Below are 26,890 nucleotides of genomic sequence, written 5' to 3'. Positions count from 1 at the left end.
GTGGGAGTGAGATTGGACTATCCCAAAGGCCGTTACCAACAATTTCTCCCTGCCTGAACATACACGATGCTCCTCCCAGAAAGAGGAGGGCCTGTGTCCCCTCCCCTTGAATCCCAACTGGCCTCATAACTTTCCTTGATGAAGAGGTTATGGTAGAGGTGACTCTGTGGCTGAACACAGCCACGTCAATCCCATGTGGAGCCAGAGACCCACCCAGCTCCCCGCAGAACTGAGAGGGGAGGCAGTAGAGAGCTGTCATTTCAAGCACTGAGTTGTGGGCTGTTTTGTTACGTGGCAGAGATGACTGAGACAGGTGGCCTAGAAGATGCCTAGTTTCTGGGAGTCTCTGCGACTTCTCACCTCCTCCAGTGCCCTGAGCTCTGTTCCCATGGTTCCCAGACAACTGGCAAGGGCTTTTTTTTTTCTGTTTTGTTCTTCTAGGAAAGGTGAGGGGAGTTGTGTGGCTTCCCTACATCCCTTTTTTTTTTAAGATTTTATTTATGCATGAGAGACAAACACAGAGAGAGAGGCAGAGACACAGGCAGAGGGAGAAGCAAGCTCTCCACAAGGAGCCCAATGTGGGACTCAACCCCAGGACCCTGGGATCATGACCTGCCAAAGGCAGACACTCAACCACGGAGCCACCCAGGTGTCCATCCCTACATTCCATTCTGAAGGCCTTCACCAGGCCTCTGACCCAGGGTGGGGCAGCCAGAGCAGGTGGCTGTGAGGGCCCCCAGGCCAGGGGAATGCTGTAAATAAAAGCTGGGTGGTGGCTGGGAGGGTACTTAGGTGGCCCGTGAGGAGAGCTGTCCTGCTAGTTCTGGGGGTCTGAGACCTGACAGGCCACATGCTTGAGCGATGAGAGCCCTCGTCCCTACAGATGACATCACCCATAATGTGCTGGTCATGGCAGGTTGGAACCATGGTGTCGGTGCTCTTGAAGAAGAAAGAGAGGTACAGAGGATGGCATCTTGGGGCCAGCAGGAGGAAGCACAGACCCGGCTCTGGGCCTGGAGGCAGAAGAGTGGGAGACTCCCGTGGCGCGAGGTCTAGGCGTGGCACCCCCTCTGCCCTGGACATGCTGAGTGACTTGAAGCCTCCATTTCCCCATCTGCCAAGTGGTAATGCACTTCCCAAGGGCATAATGAGGCCTCCAGGTGGTGGGTGGGAGACACACACACACGCGTGTTACTGTGGACACTGGGAAGGCAGGGCCTCCCACATGGCGCCACCTCTTCCCACCCTCGCAGGCCTGGGTTGGGGCCTTGGCGTCTCAGGCGCACCCCTTCCTCACCCCCTAGCCTCTCCCATCCCCCTGGGCAGAGCTCCCGATGCAGACATCAGCCAGGGGGTCAGCTGCTGCCGGCAGGCCAGGATCCCGGGCATCTGGGACATGGCCTGAGGTGACGTGGCGAGGCGGGAAGCCCAGGCGCTGGGGCGGGTACTCAGGCAAGACCCCCACAGGCCGGCAGGGACGGGACAGGCAACCGCGGGGAAGTGGCGCCAAGGGTGGTGGCCTGAGCCCAGCTGGGAGGCACGTGCCACCCGATTCAAACGAAGCGCTTTTATCCGCCGCACCCACAGCACCCTTACTACTGAAGCAGAGCGGCCAGCTGGAGGCCTTGTGATTTGGATTCCCAATGACACTATCTGCTCTGTCCATGTTGGGGGGGCGGGTAATGTTTTCCCAAACCTGTAACATCAGCCAGCCTGGGACCAGTGGCATCTGCTTTGCTGCAGTGATGGAAGGTGGGGTGGGGGCCCAGGGCCTAGAGCATATAAGAGACACCTTTCTTTTTTCTTTTTCTTTTTCTTTTTTTTTTGGCCTAGTGTCCCCTTGCTGGAACTGTTCCCCACCACCGTTAACCGCATGTTTCCGGTGGGATTTGCCACAATTATTCTCCCCAGGTGGTGAGCACCTGACCTACGCTGAGCCAATCAGTGTCTTCGGCAGAGAATTTGGAATCGGAACCAAAAGACTTGGCCAAAGGCCAGCTGTCTTCACATCTAGAGGCCACGTCAAGCCGGGAGTTGCTGACAGCCGTGCTTTCCACTCCTGACCGGAGGAGTGGACAGAGCCAGCAGACAGCGGCAAGGTAGGAGAGGGAGGGGGCGGCTGAGCACCCACAGGGCTCTCAGCCCTGACAGGCGCCCTGACAGGCACCCTTTCCTGAGACCAACTGGGTCCTGCTCTGGGAATCTGGGAGGCCCTGCAGGCTCCTTTCGGTAACCTCCCTGCCTCTCCCCGCAACATTTTCTTTTTCTTGCTATAGCTAGGAGAGTTTCTGTTGCAACTAAAATAATCGCACCTGCTATAAGGAGGAGCCCAGTGAGATCTATTTTTATATGACTGCCATTCCCTGAGCCAGCAGCTTCACCTGCGTGATTTCATTAGCTCCTTATGATGACTGTGGGGTAGGCCTTGTTATTTGCAGTTGATAGATGAGAACACTGAGGCCCAGAGAGGCTAGGCGACTTGCCTAGAGTCACACAGCTGTCAGGAACTTGAGTCTGGGCTGGCTGATTCTAGAGGCCAAGTAGACCTCCTCCTGCACACTTTTTTTTTTTTTTAAGATTTTATTTATTTATGAGAGACACAGAGAGAGAGAGAGAGAGAGAGAGAGAGAGAGAGGCAGAGACACAGGCAGAGGGAGAAGCAGGCTCCATGCAGGGAGCCCGATGTGGGACTCAATCCCAGGACTCCAGGATCATGCCCTGGGTGGAAGGCAGACACTCAACCACTGAGCCACCCGGGGTTGCCCTCCTCCTGCACATTTAACCCACCCTGTTAGGGGTTGCATTTGAAAGTCACTGGCCTGGAAGTTCTGCTTGGCCTCCGTGCACAGTCCATGATTCTCTGGGCTTATTGGACTCCATTCTATTAAATAAGTTTGTACATCTTGAGAAAGAGCCGGTTGGGCTTTAAGTTTTTGTTTTTGTTTTTGTTTTTTTTAATTTATTCATGAAAGACACACAGAGAGAGGCAGAGACTCAGGTAAAGGGAGAAGCAGGCTTCCTGTGGGGAGCCTGTTGTGGGACTTGGTCCTAGGACCCTGGGATCACAACCTGAGCCAAAGGCAGACACTCAACCGCTGAGCCACCCAGGTGCCCCCAGTTGGGCCTTAAGTTTTCAGTACTGGGCTGGAGGTGGCCTCCTTGGGGAGCCCAGCCAAACCCCTAGACCAGGCTGGCTAGTAGAGGAGGCTGATGCCATGTCCTGCCACAGCTCTGAGGCCTGCCTGTGAGTCATGGACCTGGACAGCCGGGGGCAGAAATGGTTCTCCCCCAGACCCTAAACCTAAGCCAGCCCCTCTGGGATACCTTTCAGGGTCCAGGTGGCCGTGGTGACCTTTTCCCTATTCTCCCTCACATTTACTTTGCCATGGTCCCATCTTAGGACCCAGGAGCTCTTGTTTGGATTCTCCTGCTGAACAGCCATTCAGGACAAAGCTGATGCCTGGGATAGGCTTGGCCCCCCTCCTCCCCAGGGGTGGGTGGTTGACTTTAGAGGGTCAGATAGAGAAAGAAGACCCAACACGGGCTGGGGCACGGGAAGATATGGGTTCCAGGAGAAACAGCAGGAGACTTGGTAACTCCAAGAGGCTCAGAGGAGACTCAGGTACAGGCCAAGCTGTGTAGACAGGCCAGTAGGCTCTCTAGAGACAGCGACCAGTCATCCTCACCCTTTGAAAACCTTTTAAAGTTCCCTCATTTCAAATTCTATGAATGTACAGCTTCCCAAAGAAATGGAGTCATACCATACGACATATATAATTTGTTTTTCCGCTAAATAGATTACAGACATTCTTCCAAATGAACAGAGGTCTGAGTCATTCTTGTTAATAGTTGCCTAACAGTCTATAGACTGGACAGCTCAAAGAAAACTCGGGACTGGTTTCATTGTGAATGTAGATAGAAGAATTCTAAGTAAAATATTAGCAAAAGAAATCTAGCATGACAATAAATTAAAAGAATGCCTCCTAATCCAATCGGAGTTTATTTCAGGAATGCAAGGATGGCCAGTATCGGGAACTCCACCAACTGTATTCATTACATTGAGACAGTTGAGGGAAACCACGTAATTCTCTCAATAGATAGTAGAAAAGGTTTGCGGGCTGACTGGCAGCGCTTCCTGATGCAGCGGTAAGAAGGCATCCTAAAGCTGGTCAGGGCATTTACCAAACCCCAATAGCAAACCCAGGGGGTTTAACACTTTCGTTAAAGTCAGAGCAGACCAGGCTCCAGGGTCCACTGTGACTATTAATCCATGTTGTCCCCACTCGGGACCCAGGGGGAGTGATGGTGAGTGGGGCCCACGGGCAGGGTGGGGAGCAGCTGGTGCCGGAGGCCTCTGGAGAAGGTCCGCTCTCTGGATGGAGGCCTTCCTGCTGGAGGTGAATTTACCCAGAAGCTAAAGAAGTTTCAACCTCAGGGCTCCTTCCAAGCCTCTGTAACCTCTCCTACATTCATCATTTGGTATTCTTACTCTTACAGTCCTTGGTGGTACCTGCCTCAGGCCCTCACACCTGGACCCTTCCCTGACTTCAGCACGTGCCCCTTGGATTTTATTTTATTTCTTTTAAGATTTTATTTATTTATTTGAGAGAGAGAGGCAGGGGCAGAGAGAGAAGCAGGTACCCCGCTGAGCAAGGAGCCTGACATGGGACTCGATCCCAGGACCCCAGGATTACGACTGGAGCCAAAGGCAGGTGCTCAACTGCTGAGCCACCCTGTTGCCCCCTCCCCCTGCCCCCGGATTTTAATCATTGCGCCACCTCGAATCTGCAGCAGCCAGCCTGGGCCCGGTCAGGTGTGCAGAGCAGACTGTGGAGTGAGTGAGAGAGGAAAGCAGAGGAGCGTGACTTGTCCAAGGTAACTGCGATCGTCGGCAGAGCCAAGACCAGAGCCTCGGTCTCTCCCTGCCTTGTGTGGGGCCCTGCCCACTTTATCAGGCAACTGCTTGGCTTGGTTTTTGCCCCAGGACATCGAGGAGGTCCTAAAAGCATGAAGAGGGTTTAGCTGCGACCTTTGGTAACTGGAGGGCCACCCACATGAGGAAGGATACCTGGGTGGCCTGGGAGCCACCTTGGGAAAGCCCACTCACCCCCATCCTCTCTTTGCATCCTCCAAGAGGGTGTTGAGTTTCTGACATCGCTGGGGCAGGCTTGGGGCAGCAGTGACAGAGAGAACACGTAACAAACATGGCCCCGCGCCTTCCTCTCGGGGGTTCTATTTTGTTAAATGAATGCATCAGCTTGGACAACAAGGTGACCCCATTTTGTGTTTGTATGTGTGTATTCATGTGGGTGAAAATCTAGAAAGATATATATGGAAAAGTTAACAAAAGTGATCTCCAGGTAATAGAATCCTAGTGGGTTTCTTTTTTTTTTTTTTTTTTCTTTTAGCCTTTCTGTGTTTTCTAATTTTTCTATAGTGATTCTCTACCACTTGTGCAGGAGCAGCAGACAGGGTGGGCAGCGTCTGGGTGGCTCAGTCGGTTAAGCATCTGACTCTTGGTTCCCATTCAGGTCACCATCTCAGAGTCGTGAGATGGAGCCTGCATCAGGCTCCACACTCAGGGGGAGTCTGCTTGAGGATTCTCTTCCTCTGCCCCTCCTCCCTACTCACTCATCCTCTTTCTCTCCAATAAATAGGTAACTCTTAAAAATTTTTTTAAAAAAAGAGTCAGAATAGGGTTAGCATCTTAGCCCTCCTTTATCCTACGTGTGTGGGTGCGCGTGTGTGTGGGTGCACGTGTGTGTGTGGGTGCACGTGTGTGGGGGGGTGCATGTGTGTGGAGGTGCACGTGTGTGTGAATGCATGTGTGTGCAGGGGGCAGGTCACAGGGCTTCTCTGAGCATCAGGTTATTCATTTGCAAAACGAAGCACAGGTGACTCTTACATGCAATGCACTGCAGTGGGAAATCCTATCCAACCCTACCCAGTGATTGTATTTAATATCATTTAATATCACTAATCATGGGGCAAATTCATCAGAGAAGCATAGAGCACCAAGGTTCCTGCTGAAAACACTGAACCCGAATTTAGTCATGAGGAAATGCCAGACAATCCAAATAGAGCAATACTCTGCAAAGCACCTGACTTGGCCTTTTCAAAAAGGCCAATGGCTTGAAAGGACTAAAGAAAGAAAAAGTCTGGAGAATGATTCATTACGGGAGATGCAAAGGATGGTCCTTGATGGATCCTGGGTAGGACAGGGAAGCCATAAAGGACATTATGAAGACAGCTGGGCACATCTGCAAATGGACAGACGGTATGTTAGGTAAGGGTGCCACGATGTTAAACGTCCTGAGTGGCGTTACTGTGTAGGGGCTGTGTAGGAAAATGCCCTCCTCCTCAAGAAATGGTTGCTGAGACACTTAGGGGAAAATTCATGATGTTGGCAACTAATTTTCCAATGGTTTGGAGGTAAAGTAAATGTAGCAAACATTAAAATAAACTAAATTAATTGAATTAAATGCATAGGCAGATGTCCATGATCGCAAGCCACTGTTCCATCCGACCTAGAGCTGCCTCTGCCCTGCCTCCTCCCTGAAAAGCCTCTTTCATTTCCAATATCTCCCCTGAGGCCCCCTTTCCAGAGGAGGTGGCCACAGAGAAGGATGAGGGCGTAGCAGGAATCAGACCGTGGCCTTCTCCTGAAATTTAAGGCTTCCCCAGACTCATGCTCCAAACAGCCTCATCCCACCTCCACCCACAGGCCCTGGGTCCTCATTCATTGCACAGACATGTCGGAGGACTGTCCCCTCTCTTCCAATTTGCTCACACAGTTTCCTTGGCCTACAATGCTCTTCTTCCCTGGTCCTATCACCTAAATCCAAATTACCCTTCAAAGAAAGCCCACTAGCGCGTGCAGAGACCTACCCCTCTCCTAGCCCAGCGAAGAAGCACCTCTCCTGGCATGACCCTTCTGCTGCTCTTCTAGTCTGCAATAGTGCCTTACTCCTTCTGTTGCCTCCATGACCGTGGAAGCTCCGATGTGCACAGACTAGCTTGCAGCCTCCAGGTGTCTCTTGAGGTACTAAGTGCCCGAGCCCCAGCAGACATGCTTGCTGACAAAAGTTTGGGTGCCAGAATGAATCTGCTACCATTTTGGAGACTAAATGGTGTTAACATCTCCATATAATAGAATACTATGCAGAAGCCAAAAGAATGGCATAGATTGGCACCGAATGATCCGAGATATAATAATAAATGAAAGAAGCAAGGTGCGCTGCCATGAACATAGTAAGCTACTACCTGTGTGAGAAGAAAAGTGTAAAGGGGCACCTGGTGGCTCAGTGGTTGAGGGTCGGCCTTCCGCTCAGGGCGTGACCCCAGGGTCCTGGGATCGAGTCCCACGTCGGGCTCCCTGCATGGATCCTGCTTCTCCCTCTGCCTGTGTCTCTGCCTCTCTCTCTGTGTCTCTCATGAATAAATAAATAAAATCTTTTTTTAAAAAAGGAAAAAGTGTATATATAGGACTAGCAAAGGCTGCCTCAGGGAAGACAATGAGGGGCTGGGGAGACGAGGGAGTGTGAAGTTTCGCATTTGTACAGTATGTATGTGAACTTATGAATAAATTTTACGATTATAATAGAGCTCCCACTCTTTGGGGGAGGTTGAGGGAACCCCAGGAATTGGATGCTGAGTGAAGAGAGAAGAAGCAGGTGAGCATCCCCCTGGGGGGAGGAGAAGCCCAGGCTGCCTTCCTGCGGCTCTTGTTGAAGGACCCTGACACTGAGCCCCTGGCAATGAAGGGATGCAGCAGCCTCCCAGAATCCTCAGCGCCACGGGCATCTCCCACTTATATGATGTCCCATCCTCTGGGCCTGCAGCTCCTCATGCCACCCACTTCCATGCTTCTCCCAGGCTTGCGTCCTCACCGGAAATGCCCTGCCTCCACTTCCACAGGCTAAATCCTATTTGGCTTTCAAGGTCCCCCTCAATTCCCATCTCTGCCCCTGTGTTCCCTTGACGCCCTGTCAGAGGCCTCCCTCATACCATCTTGCTGCCTCAGCCCTCAGCGCTTGACGCAAAGTCCTCAGAGCTGAGCCAGCCCAACTATCAGAGTAGAAGGTGGGAAGAGTCTAGAGAATTCTGGCTCCACTGGGCTTTCTCAGGCCCAGGCCTCCTGCAGCCCAAGCCTTTTGCTTGTTCCTGGTGTTGGGACAAAGGACTGCCTGCCTCAAGCCTACACTTCCCTTCCACCACCCAAGGAGTAGTGGGAATGTTGTGCCTTCTGGAACCCCTTTGCATAGAGGCAGGACTGGAATATATGTAACAGATGCATGTGTTAAAGAAAAATTATTATTTTTTAAACATTTTATCTATCTACTCATGAGAAACACAGAGAGAAACAGAGACATAGGCAGAAGGAGAAGCAGGCTCCCTGCAGAGAGCCTGATGTGGGACTTGATCCCAGGAGACCAGGGTCACAACCTGAGCCGAAGGTAGATGCTCAACCACTGAGCCACTCAGGTGCCCCAAGAAAAATTATTTTTAACACTGTCTAAAATGATTAAAATAGTATCAAGGAAAGACTTTATTCAGGAACACTGGCATAGCTGGTAAGAGTATCACAGCAGGGGAGAAAGATCGGACTCCACTCTAGACACAGGAAAGACAGCTGGGGATGTATAGGCAACAAGCAGAAAAGGGGGGCAGTGGATACAACATCCCCAAGAGCTGACATCAAGGGGAGGAGGCTCTTACTAAGTTGACTTAACAGGATTCTTGCTAAAACTGGGCTGGGCAGGCCAAAGACAAGGCCCAAGGATGAGGCCCAGTCAAAAAAGAGGCTCCGAGGAGCCTGTCTGAAGTTTGGTCAAGAAGAGAGTCTTTGTCACATGTTATGGGATCTTGGGAAAACTCTCCTTTTTACAGGTAAGGAAATGGAGGCGCAGAGAAGTAGCCATTTGTCTGAGGCCTGCTCTAGTCCACCTTTCCCTCCAAAGGCTCAGCCCCGAGGCTCCTGCTGCCTTTGCCCCTTGTCCACAGGCCATGGGGGAAAGCCCTGGGCTCCAGCCCTGATGCTGCCACTGACTCATTGCCATGTGACCCTGCTCAAGTCCAGCCCATCTCTGAGCCTCTCAAGATGACCCAAGAACAAAGCTACCAGAGTCTTCTGGCCAAGCCACGGGAGCTGGGGGGAGCCGGGTGGTCCAGGCCTGGGACGGGCAAGGCAATAATTAGCTGAGCGCTGCTCTGGAATGTTAAGTACCCAGCTCTGGAATGCAGCTCCTGCTGGCTACAAATACCACCCCCTCCCCATCAGACAGGCCCTGCAGGGAAGATAAAAATCAGGGTGTGCAGACACTGGGGTCCCTGTCTTCGGAATCCCTAAGCGGCCAGCACTTTTCTCTGACCTCTCCCAGGATCACCCTCCATTTGGAGCTCCCTCCCTCCAAGGACTTTGCTCAGAGTTGGGGGCGGGGGAGCGCCTCCAAGATGACCCCCAGGGGCCCTGCCTCCTGGTATTAATGCCCTTGTGTCATCCTCTCTTTGTCAGTGTGGGCTAGACTTCGTGACTGCCTCCAGCAAACAGAATACAGCAAAAGTGATGGAATGTCCCTTGTGTTATTAGGTTACAAAAAGACCATGGCTTTCATTCTGGGCACCCTTTTGCTCTGTTTGAAGGAAGCCAGCTGCCATGTTGTAAGCTGCCCAGTAGAGAGGCCCATACAGCCAGGACCTGAGTGGGGCCTCTGGCCAGCAGCCAGAGAGGCTGGCAAGATCAGTGAGGGACCCAGGACTGCAGTCCAGCAACCCCTGAGGCACCAAATCCTGCCAAAGAGCCTGTGAGTGAGCTTGGATGAAGATCCATCCCTGGTGCCACTCAGACGACGGCAGTCCTGGCCACCAGCTTGCTTGTGACTTATGAAAGACCATGAGGCAAAGGGCCAGCTAGGCCATGCACAGTCCTGACCCATGGACACTGTGAGACAATAAATGTGTGTGGTTGTAAGTGGTTAACTTTTGGGGCAATCTGTTAATGCAGCATTGGATAACTAACACAGCACACATGGAGCAAGTGCTCACAGTGCGCCCGTCCCCGTCCCCATCACTCTTTCCCCCTTAGCAAATAGGAGCATCCTACCTGGGACTTGACAAGGCGTTTCTCTGGGTCTCCACCTTGAGCTTCAAACTCAGGTCGCTTTAGGACTCTGTTGGCCAGATGAGGAAACTGAGACCCCGAGGGGAGACTGACTCGTTCAAAGTCATACAGAATATTAGTTGCAAAGCCGCAAGTGGAACCCAGGATCCTGAGTTAGGGCTCGGGATCTTTATACACCACATACCAACCTGCCTTTCTCCCCGCTCCCCACCAACTCCTGTTCAAACAGAATCCCATGGAACGGGAATGAAAAGACAGACTTCAATGAGTCTCAGCCTGGTTTCCTCAGGGCTCAGGGGTAAGCATTTTTTGGGAGAGCACCTTTGCCATATAAGTTTGGGGCCTGAGACCTTGAGCCTGGGTCCAGACCCTACAGAAGCCTGAATGGTCTTGGGGGTCAAGAGAGGCAGTTCATCCTCAGCTCCCAGGGGGACACAGTCTGACTGTCCTCAGACATCCCACATGGAGAAGCCAGGACGAGGTGGGCAAAGTCTGTCCCCCATTTGGCGGGCCAGGACAAATTTGGTGCCCTGCTGTCTCCACCTCTAATGGGGACCTGGGACTGCCAGACTGGGGGTGGGGGGTGGCCAGGAGGAAAGACGAGCAACACAAACAACATACTAGACCACTCAGCAGGTCCAGATGCAAACTCAGAGGTGTACGGAGAATCCACATTCTGCTTCTCAGCCTACAGAGAGCCCGTGTGTGTGGGCAGGACTGCATGGTGCCCCCTGGGGCCTCACTGCAGGCCAGGACACTCAGGGAGAGGGAGACTGTTGTGACTCCACTTCCACTTCCGTCACCAGCAGCTGTGGCCCGAGAGCATCTCCCTACAAAGGAAGCTCTGTTCCTTGCTTCAAGGCCCAGGCTCCACTCCCATCAGTCAGAGCCGGGAAGCACCTTAAGAAGCACCTGGCTCTGGGCACCTCAGTGGCTCAGTGGGTGAGCATCTGCCTTTGGCTCAGGGCGTGATCAGGGGTCCAGGATCGAGTCCCACATCGGGCTCCCCACGTGGAGCCTGCTTCTCCCTCTGCACACTCTGCCTCTCTCTGTGTGTCTCTCATGAATCAATAAGTACAGTCTTAAAAAAAAAAAAAGACATCACCTGGCCAACCTCGCCAATTTACACCTAAAGACTCAGAGGCCCCGGGGAGGGGGTTCCACTTGCTGGGTCCGGGATTAGAACCAAGATTTTCTGACTCTCAGGTCAGTATATAGGGCCCTAGGCTAGTACTTCCTAAACTTCAGCTTGGATCAGAATCTTCTGGAGGGCTTGTGAAAACACAGATAGCTGGGTCCTTCCTTGGAGTTTCTGATTCTGTAGGTCTGGGTAGGGCCCAAGATTTTGCATTTCTGTCAAATTCCAAGAGGTACCGATGGCGCTGGTGGAGGACCACACTTTGACCACCAGTGCTCTAGACTGGCTCCCAGAATGCTCTCCTGACAGTTCCCCCAAAGCTTGGACAAGGGCAATTTGCAGAGTCCCCGAGTGCCTGTCTAGGCACCATCTCCTCTGAGGGAGGGTGATGAGGCTAAAAAGACGGCAAAAGGCAGTGCCCTGTCTTGTTCTTCTCTGCAACGATTTGCCAAGCAAGTTTCCATATTTGCTGACCCAGAAAGCCCACAGATAGAAATGACACACCCCAATGTCTAAGGAAACATCTTTGAAAAAGAGTAGTTTCCAGAGTTTCCGTATAACCATATAAAAATTATTTTACTTTGTTCAGGTAAATCGAGCATTATGTGCAAGGATTTTTTTTTTTTTTTTTAACTACCAATAAGAGGTCAATGGGAAAGGAAAGGAGGATCTCCATTCTGATGTTTTCTGTTGATGTTTTCTATGCTTTGCCACTAGGGGTGATTTCACCCATCATTGGGTTTTGTCTTTTTGGCACTAAAGCTTCTCTCCATAGACCTGATGCTTTGGATACTGGATAATTAGTGGGTCTATGGGCACAGATGTGGATTTATATGTAGATATGGACTTGGATACAGATATAGCTGCAGATGCCGGTATAGATGCAGATGTGGAAGTGAGGTCCCTAAGGAGAAAGGGTGTCCTCCTTCCATCCACCCAGGATGTGGATGTGGTGGGTGAGCCAACCTGGATACATCAAGATGGGAGACAACAAGGTAGGAGGGGCCTGGGTACCTCAATGACCTCTTGGAGTGGGATCACTGTCCCATCCTGGACAATCTGCTTCTAGGTCATCATAGGAGAGAGAAGCAAACTCCGCTCTGACACGGCTCTGACTAATACATCACACTCACATGTTCCCCAGCAGACAACAAGCTCCTTGGGGATAGGGACAAAGCCTCTGTCTCTCTCACCAGAGCTCCCAGAACATAGTCTAGCAAGTTTCAGTTCTGGTTCTGCCCTTCATTGGCAGGCGGCCCGGGGGCAAATGACCTCCCTGGCTATTTCCTCTTCTATAAAATGGGACTGAGAAGCAGTCTCACAAGATTGTCATCAGGCTCAGTGAGATGCTGGGTGTAAAACACTCAGTTAGCTCTGTGCTGGCACATAATGGGAGCTAAATCAATGGTGGTTATTATCAGCTATTAGTTTTCAGAAATCTGATCCTGTCCCTTCCCACCCTGCTTTACACCATTGTTCCCCACTTCCCTTCTGAGAAAGTCTAAATTCCCTACCATGACTCATAAGACCCTCTACGCACCAATTCTACTCACCTCCCTGGTCTCATCACTCATACTTGGGACAGCACAGCCGTATAGGGTTGCTCTGTACTCCCCCATCGTCCCCAGGGAGCTGTTCTAAGGCCAAAGTGAAATGGAAGTGATGTGCTAAATCCAAATGACCCTTGAAAATCTTTTAACCTGCCCGAAGGTACAGTACCCAGACCTCGCACCTCTTAGGAAGTCTAAAATAATTTTCCTTCAGGCTAGAAACATGTAGCTATATCTTCACTTGAGCACCAAAGTAGCTGCTTTGTGCCTAGAGCTGTCATTGGACTAAAACTACATGTCTTTAGTCAGTGAAGTCACATTCGGGATGAAACGTCCATGCCATGCTGCTCCACCATACAGTCAGTCCCATACCATGCACCGTCCTACCTGTGAGCCTTTGCACATGCTGTTCCTTCCACCCTGATACCTTTCCTGCCTCCCTCTTGCCTTGGCCTGGCCAATCCTTACTTCTCTATCCGGGTTCTGTGCAGGTGCCACTTCCTGGAGGAAACATTCCCGAACCATCTGCAGGCCACCGGCACTTATCTAGCAGGCACAGGTCCCCTAAAACTCCTCTGTCCCATGCAGCAGGCCTCCCCCCCTGTATCCCTGCAGGCTGCTCATGGGGCTTTGCTACCAAGTCCTTCCTTCTATCCTGGGCTCTGTCCCCAGGGCCTAGCCCAGAATTGGGTGCCCAGAGGTGCCCAGTAGAGGCCTGCAGTGAATGGGCCCACGAGGGAAGGCTGGAGCAGGTCAGGAAAGCCTTTGCTTCCAGCATCTGGCATCCCCGGGAGGGCAGGAAGGGGCAGGGGCCCGGGTGGGGGCCTCTCCTGCCCCATCATCCTCCCAGACCCTCTCCCTGCCCGACAGGGCGCCACTGGCCTGTCCCACACCCTCTCTGCCGCCTGCCCAGTGACCTAATTATTGTTTTTTCTTCCAGCCCCGCGGAGGGGAAAACAGAAATTCCTGGTGGATGACACAGGCCCGGCGGCCGCCTGAGAGCCGAGCACGGGACCGGCTGGGCCGGCTTCGCCCGCCCTGAACCCGCCGCCCGCCCGCCACCAGGGCCGCGGGAACCCGTCATCAGGCTAAGTACAGAGCGGGCGGCGGCGGCGGCGGCGGCGGGAAATTGCCGGTTCCCGCTCACCCGCGGGGCCTGCGGGCGCCCCGAGTCTGGGGGCTGGGGCGGGGGCCGGGGCCGGGAGGGGGGCGCCCCGGGGGGCGGCGTGGGGGGCTGCGAACTCCCGGGGCAGGAGCCCGCCCCGCTCAGGTGGGGGGGCAGGGGGGACAGGATGGGAGGGCAGGGATGGGGGGCAGGGGCCAGCAGGGATGGGAGGGCAGGGGAGACGGGGACAGGGGAGGGCAGGGGAGACGGGGACAGGGGAGGGCAGGGGAGAGGGGGATAGGGAGGGCAGGGGAGAGGGGGATAGGGAGGGCAGGGGAGAGGGGTAGGGAGGGCAGGGGAGAGGGGGGTAGGGAGGGCAGGGGAGACGGGGACAGGGGAGGGCAGGGAGGACGGGGACGGGAGGGCAGGGGAGACGGGGACAGGGGAGAGTAAGGGGTGAGGGGGTAGGGAGGGCAGGGGAGAGGGGGATAGGGAGGGCAGGGGGAGAGGGGGGTAGGGAGGGCAGGGCAGTGAGGGGGTTAGGTGGAGGGCAGGGGAGAGAAGGGGGTAGGAGGGGCTGGGTCGAGGGGGGTAGGAGGGCAGGGGTGAGGGGGATAGGGACGGGCAGGGGAGAGGGGAGGGTTGGAGTGGGCTGGGAGAGGGGGGCACAGGGTGAGAGGGGGCAGGGGAGGGCAGGGGAGAGGGGACAGGGGAGTGGGGGCAGGGGGGGCGATCATGAGTGGCCCATGGCCTGTTCTCCTGTCCTTAGCCACGGGGTGGCCCTGCTGGGGCAGGGTCTTGACCCTGCTCAGGCGGGGGGTGCAGGGGAGGGCAGGGATGGGGGGGAGCAGGGGTGCCGGGGCGGGGGGCGGAGCGGGAGGAATGTGGAGCTGCTCTGCCCAGGGTGTGGCTTGTGAGGCTGACAACCTGCCTGGAGGGCTCTGGGGGCCTTGGGCATCCCTTCCCTTCCCTGGGCCCTGCCCCCACTCTTAGAAAGACCAATGGGCTTGGAGCCAGACCGCCAAGGGATGGAAGGCCCTAATCCTGATGGCCTGCAGAATCTGCCCCTCACTCTCCGTGGGTCTTTGATGCTGGAGGGAGCCCCAGTTTCTCCATCCAGGAAATGGGTCAAGAAGAGCTATGGCAGAAATGAGAAGAAATGAGAGGTCAGCAGATAATAGATGCTCCATTTTCTTTCACTCATTAGGGAAAAAGGTGCTCAATCATCATGCCTCCCATCAGCGAACATCGATTGCACACCTACTATGTGCGACGCACTGCGTTAGGCCTTGGGCTTACAGTGAGAAATGAGATCAAATCTGACATGCTCAGGGGAGACAAACAATAAGTATAAATAGACTCATCAGACAATGTGTCTGCTTCAGATAATGCTTCAGATGGTGATTGGTGTTATGGTGTAAAGGGAAAAGTCACTGTGGGAGGGAAGAGTGTTCTTTTTTAGACTCAGCGATCCTAGAAAGATTGTCATGATAAAATGGCCCTTTGACCGGAGACCTGAGTGAGGTGTGGCAGTGGGCGAGGGATTTTCTAGGGGAAACCTTTTGGTTTGAAGCAAACAGCAGGTACAGAGGCCCTGGCTCCCCCCTCCACCCCTTGCCAGCAGAAATAGTCTCTCAAGCTCCTGGGCTCTTGAAGCACAAAATTGTCCCTTTCTTCCACCCGTCCACAGGAAGGAAGCACGAAGGGCAGCTCTTGAGTTAGACCCGAGTTTTAATTCTGGGCCTGTTACTCACTGGCTATGTGACCTTGCACGAGTCGCTTGATCTTTCTGAGTGGTAGTTCTTGCAATAATGCTGTGTTCCTTAGAGAGCTGTGCCAGGCTTCAATGAGATAACACTGACGTGCTGTAAGCCCAGGATGCATGGCCAAGTGAATGGTCTGTGGGATCCCTGGGAAGACCTCAGTTTCTTCATCTGAAAATTGGGTCTCTTTGTGACTTGGAGTGAAAAGTGGACTTACCTTTGCACCATCTTAATGTCATGGGGAGACAAGTAGTAGAGCAGTGGGCAGCTTGGGCAAACTCTGGGAAATGGTTCCGAGCTTAGCAGTCTGATGTTGGTAACCTTCTGGAACTCAGAGCCCTGTTTATACAAAGAGAAGCAGTAGAACACAGCTCCCCAGCCACCTGCCTGGACTGTCTGTGCCTCAACCAGGCTTTCAGGGAGGTTCAGAGAGGAAATACACAGCAAGTGCAGGTGAGGGCAAAGCCATGACCCTGGCAAAGCTCATAGTTCATGACCTTCTCCTCTTCCCTTGGTCCTGTCTCCCTCCCTGCCTCTCTGGATAAACTTGCTCTTCCCTGGGAAAAGATGGGAGGTCAGTCCCTCCGCTCACACCTGAGGGAGGATTTCAGTCCTTGGAGATAATTCAGCTACACTACCTCATTTGACACCTGGGGAATCTGCAGCCCAGAGATGGCAGGACTTGTTAGAGACACACAGCAGTCCTGGGACCTGAGAAGTCACGGCCTCTGATCTATGGCTGCTTCTTCACTGTACTTCGTGGCCAACTTCCACCCATTTTACAGAAGTTAGAAACGGAGGCCCAGAGCCACAACGTGAATCGGCAAAGGCTTCCCAGGCCGGCAAGTAGCAGTGGGAAATGACGAATGTATTCTATGCAAGGGTAGATAGGGATGAGGGTGATAGGGATCTTCCTGGATCCCTCAGATGGTTCCCAGCCCCACCCGTTTTAGAGATCTCTGAGCCCACACAAGGAAAAAGGCCTTTGGAGAGATCTGTGGCCATTGTCCGGCTCCTCCTCCTCACCCAAGAATCCAAAATTCCCCTTATCCTGCAAGGCCAGCCCAGAAGGTGCCCAGAGGCACGCTGTTGTCCTTGTCTGGCTCCCATGAGAACTTGCTGTGATGGTAGAGCTGTGGCAGTGCCTGGAGACCACCATGATCAGGCCAGGTGACCAGCCCCTCATCCCCAGGGCTCTAGGCCGATGTCCTATGGGGAGCCTTATCTCAGAACTTGAACATCAGCCTCTGGGACTGCAAACACAATATTCACTTGGCCTGTGATTTTTGCCATTTGTTTCTCCAAGGGGTTGCTATTCATTCACTCATTCATTCATTTGCTCATTTATTCATTCATTCACTCATTCATTCATTCAACAGGTATTTCCAGAGAGCCTTTCAGGTGCCAGGCCCATTCTGTATAGTGGAGGTGGGACTTCTAGTCAAGGCTGTGGGGCCTGGCTCTCTGGGGCTCACATTCTATGATGGAGGACAGGCAAAAACCAAATATACACAGGATTTTAGGTCAGATAAAGTGAAGGCAGAGTCTAAAAGGAAAGGGGACAGCATGTGAAGGGGGTGCTCTCTTACAGTGGGTAATAGGCAGAGACCACAACCAAGCGCGAGATGCGCCATGGGGATGTCTACAGTAAGAGGTGTTCTGAAAGTGGGAGCTGAAGTACAAAGGCCGTGAAGCAGGATGTGCTTGGCATTTTCAGGGATGAGCAGGAAAGACAATGTGGCTGGAGGGCTGGGGAAGGAGAGGGAGGACATGAGACTGGAGAGCAGAGGAGATGGACTCTGTGTGCCTTTGTGTCTCCAGAGTCACCCCACCACTTCTGTGTCTGCCTCGGGGTGGAGCTGTGCCTTCCCATGGTGGCCTGGACATCCTGAGGAGCCAATGACACAACAGACATTAGAGTCACCTCTTTCCTTCCCCTTTTACTTGGCTCCTTCTGCCCTGGCACCTGCTTTACCTGTTCTAGAAAGCAGGATTAAAAGATGGGCAACAGCGGCACCTGGGTGGCCCAGTGGTTGAGTGTCTGCCTTCGGCTCAGGGCGTGATCCGGGTTCCATGATCAAGTCGGGCTCCCTGCATGGAGCTTCCTTCTCCCTCTGCCTGTGTCTCTGCCTCTCTCTCTGTGTCTCTCATGAATAAATAAATTGAAAAAAAAAAAAAAAAAAAGATGAGCAAGAAAGCTGACCTTTCCTGAAAAGAATTTAGAGTTGGGAAAATCTCTGGATTCCAGAGCAGGATTACTTAGTAATTGCAGAAGCTTGGGTAAGCTGCTTAAACTCTCTGAGCCTCTATGTCTATATCTGTAAAATGGGACTACACATACCTACTGCCTAAATAGCTGTGAAGGCGAGTGTACGCCCACCCTCTGACCCAGCAAGCGCACTCCTAGGTCCATAACCAAAGGAAATAAATGCGCCTAGGTCCAAAAGGTGTTAGGGGTTCCTAGGGTTTGGTCACAGTAGTCCCAAATGGGATCAACCCCAGCGTCCCTCAGCAGAACAGTGGCTGGAGAAGGTGCAGTATCGTCATGCAATGGAATATCACACAACGACGTAAGCTACGGACAGATGCGACAACATGGATGAATCTGGCATTTTGCTGAGTGAAAGAAGCCAGGCACGAAGAACAGGTACATGTTATTCCATTAATAAGTTCAAGAACAGGTAGAGCTAATCTATGGTGGGAGAGGCTGGGGTGGCCGTTCCCCTTGAGGTTGCTGACTGCGAGGGGGCTTAAGGGAAACTTCTGGCATGTTGGAAATGTCTTATATCATGATGTGGTTGGTGTAAAACAGGCTTATGTGTCTATAAAAGTTCGTTGAACCCGAGTTCCATGAACAATTTGAGGTTGGTGTGCGTGGTGCTGTATGTATGTTAAATTTCAATAAGAATGTAGAAAGGAAGAAACCCCTGTACTGCCCAGAGAGCTGGTGAAGAGTAAGTGAGAGCAAGAATGTAGACATGCCTGTCTCAGGATCGGCACCGGGGAACATTCCCTACTTCCCCTTGGTGCTCTCTGAGGGACAAGGAATGCCCCCTGGCACCCAGGCCCCTGACTGGACAGACCAGGCTCCCGTTGGGGTCCAATGATGCTGTGGGGTGGAATTGAGAGATGGAACAGGATTGCATTTCTTTTGACTTTTTGCCTTTTGGTTTATTTATTTATTTATTTACTTTTGGTGCTTTGCTTCATGATTATAGTTTTTTTTTTTTTTTTTAAGATTTTACTTATTCATGAGAAAGCCAGGCAGGGAGAGAAGCAGGCTCCCTGAAGGGAGCCCGATGTGGGACTCAATCCCGGGACCCCGGGATCACACCCTGGACCAAAGGGCAGGCAGGCGCTCAACCGCTGAGCCCCCCAGGCGTCCCTATAGTCTTTATAATCTTCATAGTCTTTATCGTTATTGAATGTGGCAACTAGCTGCAGGTTGCCAGGTTGAGTGCGGGGTAGAGACCCAGAGTAAGAGGGCTCCAGGCCTGCAGCAGATAAGACAGCATTGAGAGCAACTCCCTCCCTTTGAGATGGGCAAGAAGCCCCAGCGAAGGGCGCCAGGACCCCAGGTTCACCCTGCAATGCAGTGGCAAGCTCCAGCCCCCTATAGCTCCCATTCACCCACATCCAAATACCCCCAGGATCAACTGGCTAGGGACAGCTCTACTACTTGCACCCTTCCGCCCTGCCCCAGGGTTACTGTGCCAAGCCCAGAGAGGACAGTGTCTTCCCCAGGGCCACATAGGAAGTCTGCAGCAGAGCCAGGCAAGCATTCGAAGGATGAGACCTGTGCCACCAGCCCAGCTTCGCCCTCATGCTCATGGGGACAGGGCCCCTCCTGAGCAGAAGCTAGGAGGTCTGTGTTGCCTTCTGCTCTGAAGAGGAAGGATATCTATAGTATTGATGGGGGAGTACTTTTATTATCAATTGAGCATAGAGAGTGGGCTTTTCTGCCAGGTACTGTGAACCCCAACACCTCAGCTCCTCACGTCTCAGAGCCACAACCCTGAGAACTCAAGCCCAACTTTTATGAGCCAGAGGCCTGCCTGTGAAATTGTGTGGGATCCCCGTGTCAGGCAAAAGCAGCTCCCTGGTCCCCATTCTTCATAGACCCCTAGTAGAGCAGGAGAGACCTTCCTTCTCCTTGGGGAAACGAGGCAGCCCAGGCCTTCTTCTAGCCACACTGGCTTTGGACTGGGACTCTCTCTTGGGGCCTCTACCCTTAGAAGACCCTCAGAGAGGGCCAGCGACTTGCCCTGGGTCACACAGCAAGGGAGAGGCAGAGGCCTCTGGTTCCCACTGTCTACAGGGTGCAAGGGCCTTACCGAGGTTGGGTATCACACGACAGGCAGGCCCAACCCTGGATCCCATATTCCCCTGTGGTTCAGCCGGGGGCCCAGCGTCCCCACATGGTTCAAGGGATCAAGGCTGCCGTTGTCAGTGCGGGGGACATCTTCTCTGGCAGTACCCACAGCCCACATTTGCTCACTTGAACTGCACTCAGGACATGTGAGGCCTGGCTGCCGAAATCCTATTTATTCTCTGGGACTTGGCAAAGGTGTCTCCCAACCCCCCTAGCAGCGTGGATCTTCCTCAGGGCAAGGTCTCCATCGGACTGGAGACTCCTTGCGTGTGGGTGCCTTGCGTCTCCGCTCTCTAGCCCTTTGGCGCTGAGTCTCGCCTCAGGACCCCAACACCCCCAAGGCTGGCTAGGTGTCCCCTTATACGCCCACTACTCCAGGCCAGGCTCCTTTGTAGGCCTGGGGTGCAGGGCCAGGTCAGGTCAGGGTGGGGTCCATCTTCCTGTGCCCTCTTTCTGGAAGCTCCTGTGGTCACAGACCATGTCTTCATTCCTGTGCCCCCACAGAGCCTATCATCGAGTGGGCTCTTGGGACTTGACAGAGATGACTCAGGATGTCATTTGAGGGGCTCTAGGAAGAGATTCCAGGCCCCCCAACTCCCATTCCCCCTCCCCAAATCCGCAGGAGCCACGGTCTGGAATTCCATTGAGAGAGTCACATTCCTTGACATTCTCTTCATGGGAATAAATCAGAGGATTAGTTTATTCTGCTCTTGGGCCCAGAAGCCTTTGGAGCTCTTGAGTCAGACTGAAGATACGAGTGGGGAGGGGTCGGCCAGCCTGTTCCTCAGCCCCCGGCAGGGAAGGCTGAGACCCCAGAGAGGGGCTGACCTCCGGAGACAGGCCTGGGCTACAGGGGCCCTTGGGGCCGGCGGGAACGGCGGGGCCCGTCTGGGAGGAAGCCTCTGACAGACGCTTTATCAGGCCCTGTCGCCTGCCTTATCTGCGGCTTCTCAGAGAAGCAGGAGCCACGGTCCTCAGCGGCGCTCAGACCACTCCAGGCCTGGAACAAAGCAGCCGAGTCAGCCGGCGGCCCCATGCTCTGCAGTCAGACCTGTGTGCTCCACAGCTCTGCAGCCCACGTGGGGTGTTCGAGGGGGTGGCGGGCCCAGCCTGGCGACGGCTCGTCTGCTGGGACCCCCCCCGCTGAGCGCCTGCCTCAGAGGGACCACCTCCCTAGGGCCTGTCTGCAGAATGAGGATGGGGCACGGGGTCACCCCAGCCCCTCCGGGGCCCAGCTGAAATGTCAGCCACAAAGGACGGGACACAGAGGGGCCTGTCCAGGAACAAGGCCCAAGTGTTGGCGTGGGATGATGGCCGGGGCTGGGCTGGTCAAATGTTTACTTGGAATGGTTCAAGTGGGCACCCTCAGGCCATGGGGGCAGCTGGCGCCTGGCATGGCGCCCCTCTACCCCCACGGGGTGCTGCAGCAGGATTCAGACCATCCCAGATGGGCCCAAATCCAAAAGCACCCAGAGGGGGCTGCCTGTCTAGGCCCTGGCATGGTCACTCCCTCTCAGTCCCTGCCCACTGCTGGGAGGGCGGGTTCAGCCTGTCCTTCTGGAAGCACCTGCTTCTCTGGCCCCTGGTGAGGCTACCGTGAACGGCTGGGCAGGTTGTACACCACAAAAGGACCCCTTTCCACTGAAGCCAGTGGACCTGAAATCCTTGCCACAGGGAAAGGTGCTGCTGGAGGGGGGCAGTTGGTGGGTGGGGAGGGGACAGGACTTGGGCATTGGGGATGTTACGATGATGACATGGCTGTTTTGTAGGAGCTCATAGACTGTGAGAGACGGGGTTGCCAGATATAAAACAGGATGTCCAGTTAGGCTTCAATTTCAGATAGACAACAAGTAGATTGTTTTAAGTACAATTACGTCCCACGCAATATTATGTTTACGTGTAGCGAGGAGTGAAGGAGGTCTGGTCACAGCAGAGCTTCCCCCAACACCCCCAGCACACAGGGCCCTAAAGGTCATGGAGAAGACTGTGAGAGGCAAAGGAGAGGCCAGTGTGGCCAGAGGGGAGCCCAACAGGTCCACAGGTGGGATGGAGAGCCCATGGGGGGGAGGGGCTGTGCTCTGAGCGAGGGTTGAGCTGCGGGCTTGCAGGGCGCAGCAGGCTCCCTCTGATGGCCTTGTTGGGAATAGGCTGGAGGGGGTCCGGCTCAGGCAGGCGGCCCCAGGGAGGTTATGACACCCACCCAGGGGTGGGGGGGTGGGGGTAGGCGGGGACCAGGGCAGTGAGCATCAGGCCAGAGAGAAAAGGGTGATTCTGGACATGGGAACTTTTTGTTATGGAAAATGTCAAATGTGCACAAAAGTTAAAGGGAATAGTACAAGGAACTCCCACGTCCCCCATCGCCCTCTTCCACCATCATTAGCCTAGGGCCAGTTTTGTTTTACGGAAACCTTTCACCCCCTCCCGGCAAATGGATTATTTGGAACCAAATCCCAGATATCATATTATTTCGCCCATAAATATGTCAGTGTCATCGAAAGATATTTTGAAGCAGCAGCCACCAGGAATTTGCCCAAAGACTTCAAGCAGTTATTTTAAGAGAGAGGGGGGGCCCCTGACCCCACGAGGCCCATCGCTATGCGGTTGGCTCCCCGGTCTTAGGATGAGTCCTCCTAAAGCTTTCTAGATTTTCCTCCCCTGGTTGAGTCCTCTGAGGCTTCCTCTCTCCCACCCTCCTGTCTGTGCCCTGTCCTAGGGTGATGCTCCTCGGGCTGGGGGCTTGGGACGCTGGCATGGACTTTCCATTGGAAGCTCCTGCCTTCTCCCCAGAGCTTACAGCAGCCTGAAGCCTCTTCTTTTTCTGGTCCCTTGATGACAGGACTGTCCGGCGTCTGGCATAAGGGCTCCCTATGTCACCAGAGACACCACTCCCTGGGAACCAGGAAATGCAGGTGCTCCGGGTGAAGGTAAGGGAAACACACCAGAAGCCACAGAACGAGGTACAAGGACACAGATTCAGACATCAAAACCCTAGTAAGTGCCGGAAGGCCCTCTGCTTTCCAGAATGCCACTGTCTCTGGGAAGCAGCCTGGCTCTGCTTCCAGTTTACCTGGGGGCTTTGGTTGCGTCCCTTCCCCTCCCCGGCCTGGAAAAAGGAACCAATTCATTATGCAGGGTTTCTGCCTTTTGCCCAGTCTCAGATCCTGCGCCCCCAAAGCCCCTGGGATGGGAGGAGCTGGGAAGCAAAGCTGGGCTGGGGGAGAGGCTGCTGGGGACATGGTAACTTCTGACCCAGCTGTACACACACACCGAACCCCGTGAGGCTGGCATAGTCTCCCCCACTTTACAGAAGAAGAAAGAGAAGTAAAGACAGGTGACTAGTGTCCCCTACTTTGTGGTCAGCAAAACCAGGCCTTGAGTCTAAGGTCAAATGTGCAGAGTTGGTGCCCAGGTGCCTCTCCCTCCCCTGCCAGGCTTGAGGCCCAGTTCCACCAACATGGTCCATGCTGCAGTCGTGCTGCTGCCTCAGAGCCTCCCGAGGCCCGGAGCCCCTGGCAGTCCCCTCACCGTGGGACTGGGAGGCCAGCTCACCTTTCCGTTCAGTTCTTTCTCTCACCTCGCCCTCCCAGGGCTTGGGCTCAGTGGGCAAAAGACACACCAATGAATGTCTCTCATCTGGTCCTCAGCAGCTGAGTGAGGTGCTGCTATGCCCATGCTGCAGGTGTGGAAACTGATACTCAGAGCGGGGCGGTGACCTGCCCAAGGCCACACAGCTCTGCAGGAGTGCGGCCAGAATTGAAACCAGAGTTCTCTGGATCCAGGTGCTCCTTCTACCACATTGCAAGAGCTGGCTTAGAACACCAAAACGTCTCCTGACCCAATGCCATTTGGTTGTCCCGGCTTCAGGCAACTTTTTCGCCCGTAACGCCGTTGTGTTGTTTCATCTGTGTAACCACACTGGATCTTTCTCATAACCACGGGGGGCAAGAGGGACTACCATTTGGCTTTTACAGGTGAAATGCCCTATGTGCCCTGGGGGACGCTCTTTCAGAACTTCCGGAATCTTCCCCAAGGCCTAAGTTGCGCTGTCGCTCAGCCCACAGAGGCTTACGTTCTTCTAGCGCCCCCTACAGCCTGCAGATGCCATGAATCATCCTAGGGTCATCCAGAAGGTTTTTCTTGAAGTTCTTTGGGCAAGCTTAAGAACCACAAGAATGAGTGTGAGTCATTCTTTGGAGTAAGGTTAGACTAAGGGCCCTCCAGGAAAGGTACTGTGTCCCCTCCACGATGCCCCCACACTGGGATGGGGTCCCGCAGGGCAGCGCTCAGGCGGGGAGGTTGGGGAGGGGGGTCTGAGCTTTGCCTGGTACCTGCACTGAGCCAGTCAACAGGCTTCAGCAGTGACCCACTCACACCTTACCTGGCTCCGTCTCCCCTCTCCCCAACAGGAACCAAAGTATATCTGAAGCAAATCCCAGATGTCTTACCGCTTCATTCACAAATATTCAATATGACCTATAAAAAGGAAGGATTATTTAAAAAAAAAAAAGCCACAAAACCGTCACACCTAATACATGTGCCATCATCATACTCAGGATCATCAAGTATCTAGTCTGCAGTCGGTGCTCACATTGTCCTGATTGCCCATGAATGCCATATTTTTCTTTCTTTCTTTCTTTCTTTCTTTCTTTCTTTCTTTCTTTCTTTCTTTCTTTCTCTTTCTTTCTTCTTTCTTTTTCTTTCTTTCTTTTCTTTTCTTTTTCTTTCTTCTTTCTTTCTTCTTTCTTAACAACTTGTTTGTTTCAATCAGGATGCAGTGAGGTCCACACGTTGTGACTGGTGTGTGTGTGTGTGTGTGTGAATAGTTCTCTTTCTGACTCTATCACTGAGGCCACGCATAGATTCATTTGCTTCTTTTGCTCTCTGCTTTTTTTTAAAATTTATTTTATTTTTTTATTCATTTATGACAGTCACAGAGAGAGAGGCAGAGACATAGGCAGAGGGAGAAGCAGGCTCCATGCACCGGGAGCCCGACGTGGGATTTGATCCCGGGTCTCCAGGATCGTGCCCTGGGCCAAAGGCAGGCGCCAAACCACTACGCCACCCAGGGATCCCTGCTCTCTGCTTTTACGAATTGATTTACAATGCTTAAATTTTGTTTGTGGCTCCAAAGTCTATCATACATAATAAAGTATATTCTGAGAGGTCTGACTTATATTTGTGTCCGCTTCACCCACTGCTCCCTCTGCCCAAGTATCAATTTTTTTTAATTTTGCGCTATCCTTTTTTTTTTTTTAAAGATTTTATTTTATTTTTTCATGAGAGACACAAAGAGAGAAAGAGAGGCAGAGACACAGGCAGAGGGAGGAGCAGGCTCCAAGCAGGGAGCCTGACGCAGGACTCGATCCCGGGTCTCCAGGACCACAAATCGGGCCAAAGCCAGTGCTAAACTGCTGAGCCACCTGGGCTGTCCAGTTTTGCGCTATCCTTAGTGTAAATACACATGAATGTCTTCATGTGTATTGTATATAATGCATATGTGTGTACATATATACCCATATTCTCCCTCCTTTTCTCAGATGAATGTTAACCCAGGAACACAGAGTCACGCTTTCCTCCACCTTGCTTCATTCATGGTACACCTCGCCGGCGATCTCACCCGCAGGTGTCTGTCTGGACCTTCCTTACTCTTTATGGCCAGACTCCCTCATTTTGCTAATAACCACAGTCCCCTGCTGATGGACATTTTCCTAGTGTCCTGTCTTGTGCCGTCACAAACAGACCACCAACAAAAAGCCTGATGCTTCTTCACATCTTTCAGGACACCTGCTGGAGTTGGTTTACAACAGTGGGGTTCCTGAGTCACAGGTCAAATACACGTATTTTTGCTAGCTTTTGTCACATTCTCCTGCAAAGGGATTACTCCATGTTATGTTGCCACCAGCTATAGAGGAGAGGGGTAGTTTCCTCGAAGCCTCCCCAGCAGAACGTGCTGCAAAACTTATGGATTTTTGCCAATCTGATAGGTGCGAAATGGTATCCCAGAGTAGTTTGAATTTGCATTTCTTTTATTTGAGCATGTGGATCATCTTTCATATGGTTCAGGGCCATCGCATTTCTTTTCCTGTGAATTGTCTGGTAATATGTTTAGCCCATTTTTCTGGGAAATTGTTGGTGTTTCCTTTCTACTTTTAGAAGTTCGTTATAAATTGGAGACATTAATCCCTTGTCTGTGATAAAGGCTCAGGGTTCCTTCAGCTGGCCGTTTGTCTTACTTGCACATTCATTCGTTCATCTCAGGCCACTGGATGCTGGAGACACAGCGGTGCATAGGGTGGCTCTGAGGGGCTCCACCACCACATGCTGCCCAAGTAGAACCTTCTTCTGGTCCTGGATGTTCTTTACTGCCATCCCTTCCCATACTGTCCTCTGGGCCCCCCACCCCCAACCCCACCCCAGTCCTGCTGCCTAGTGACCACCCTTCCCTTGTCCTGCCTTGCTTAGGTCCCTATCATCTTCCAGTCTGAGCTCAGCAAGGGGCGGAAATGAGCCCGATTATCTCTGTATCTCTCCCCACATGGCTAGCACCCTATGGATGAAGAAGTGAAGAAAGAGTGAGGGAATGAATGAATCAATAAGTGGATGAATGAATCTTATGAGGATAAGGCCACTTTGGCCTGGGAAACCGAGTCAGGGGAGTTGGTCGTAAGAGCCCCTTCAGGATCAAAGTTTCTTAATCCCTTGCCTTCTCTTCAGATTTAACTCAAACCAGAATTGCTACTCTCTTTTGTTTTTGTTTTAGAATTGCTATTCTTTATTTATTTTTAAAAGATTTTATTTATTCATGAGAAACACACAGAGAGAGGCAGAGACACGGGCAGAGG

General features: G+C 53.0%; 1 long non-coding RNA gene across 2 annotated transcripts; it reads left to right on the top strand.

The window, feature by feature from the left end:
* Positions 1-919: 919 nt before the first annotated feature.
* Positions 920-25,204, top strand: LOC121475921. Of its 2 annotated transcripts, XR_005983853.1 has the most exons (7): positions 920-1,124; positions 1,912-2,099; positions 13,749-13,900; positions 15,121-18,323; positions 22,885-22,972; positions 23,728-24,226; positions 24,455-25,204. It is a non-coding gene; the product is annotated as an uncharacterized LOC121475921 (long non-coding RNA). The 2 variants fall into 2 exon arrangements; XR_005983852.1 differs by having other exon boundaries at positions 23,728-25,204.
* Positions 25,205-26,890: the final 1,686 nt, after the last annotated feature.

The sequence above is a fragment of the Vulpes lagopus genome, chromosome 2 (genome assembly GCF_018345385.1).
Source record: "Vulpes lagopus strain Blue_001 chromosome 2, ASM1834538v1, whole genome shotgun sequence".
NCBI classification, from domain to species: domain Eukaryota; kingdom Metazoa; phylum Chordata; class Mammalia; order Carnivora; family Canidae; genus Vulpes; species Vulpes lagopus.
This window is presented reverse-complemented; position numbering and strand designations above follow the sequence as displayed.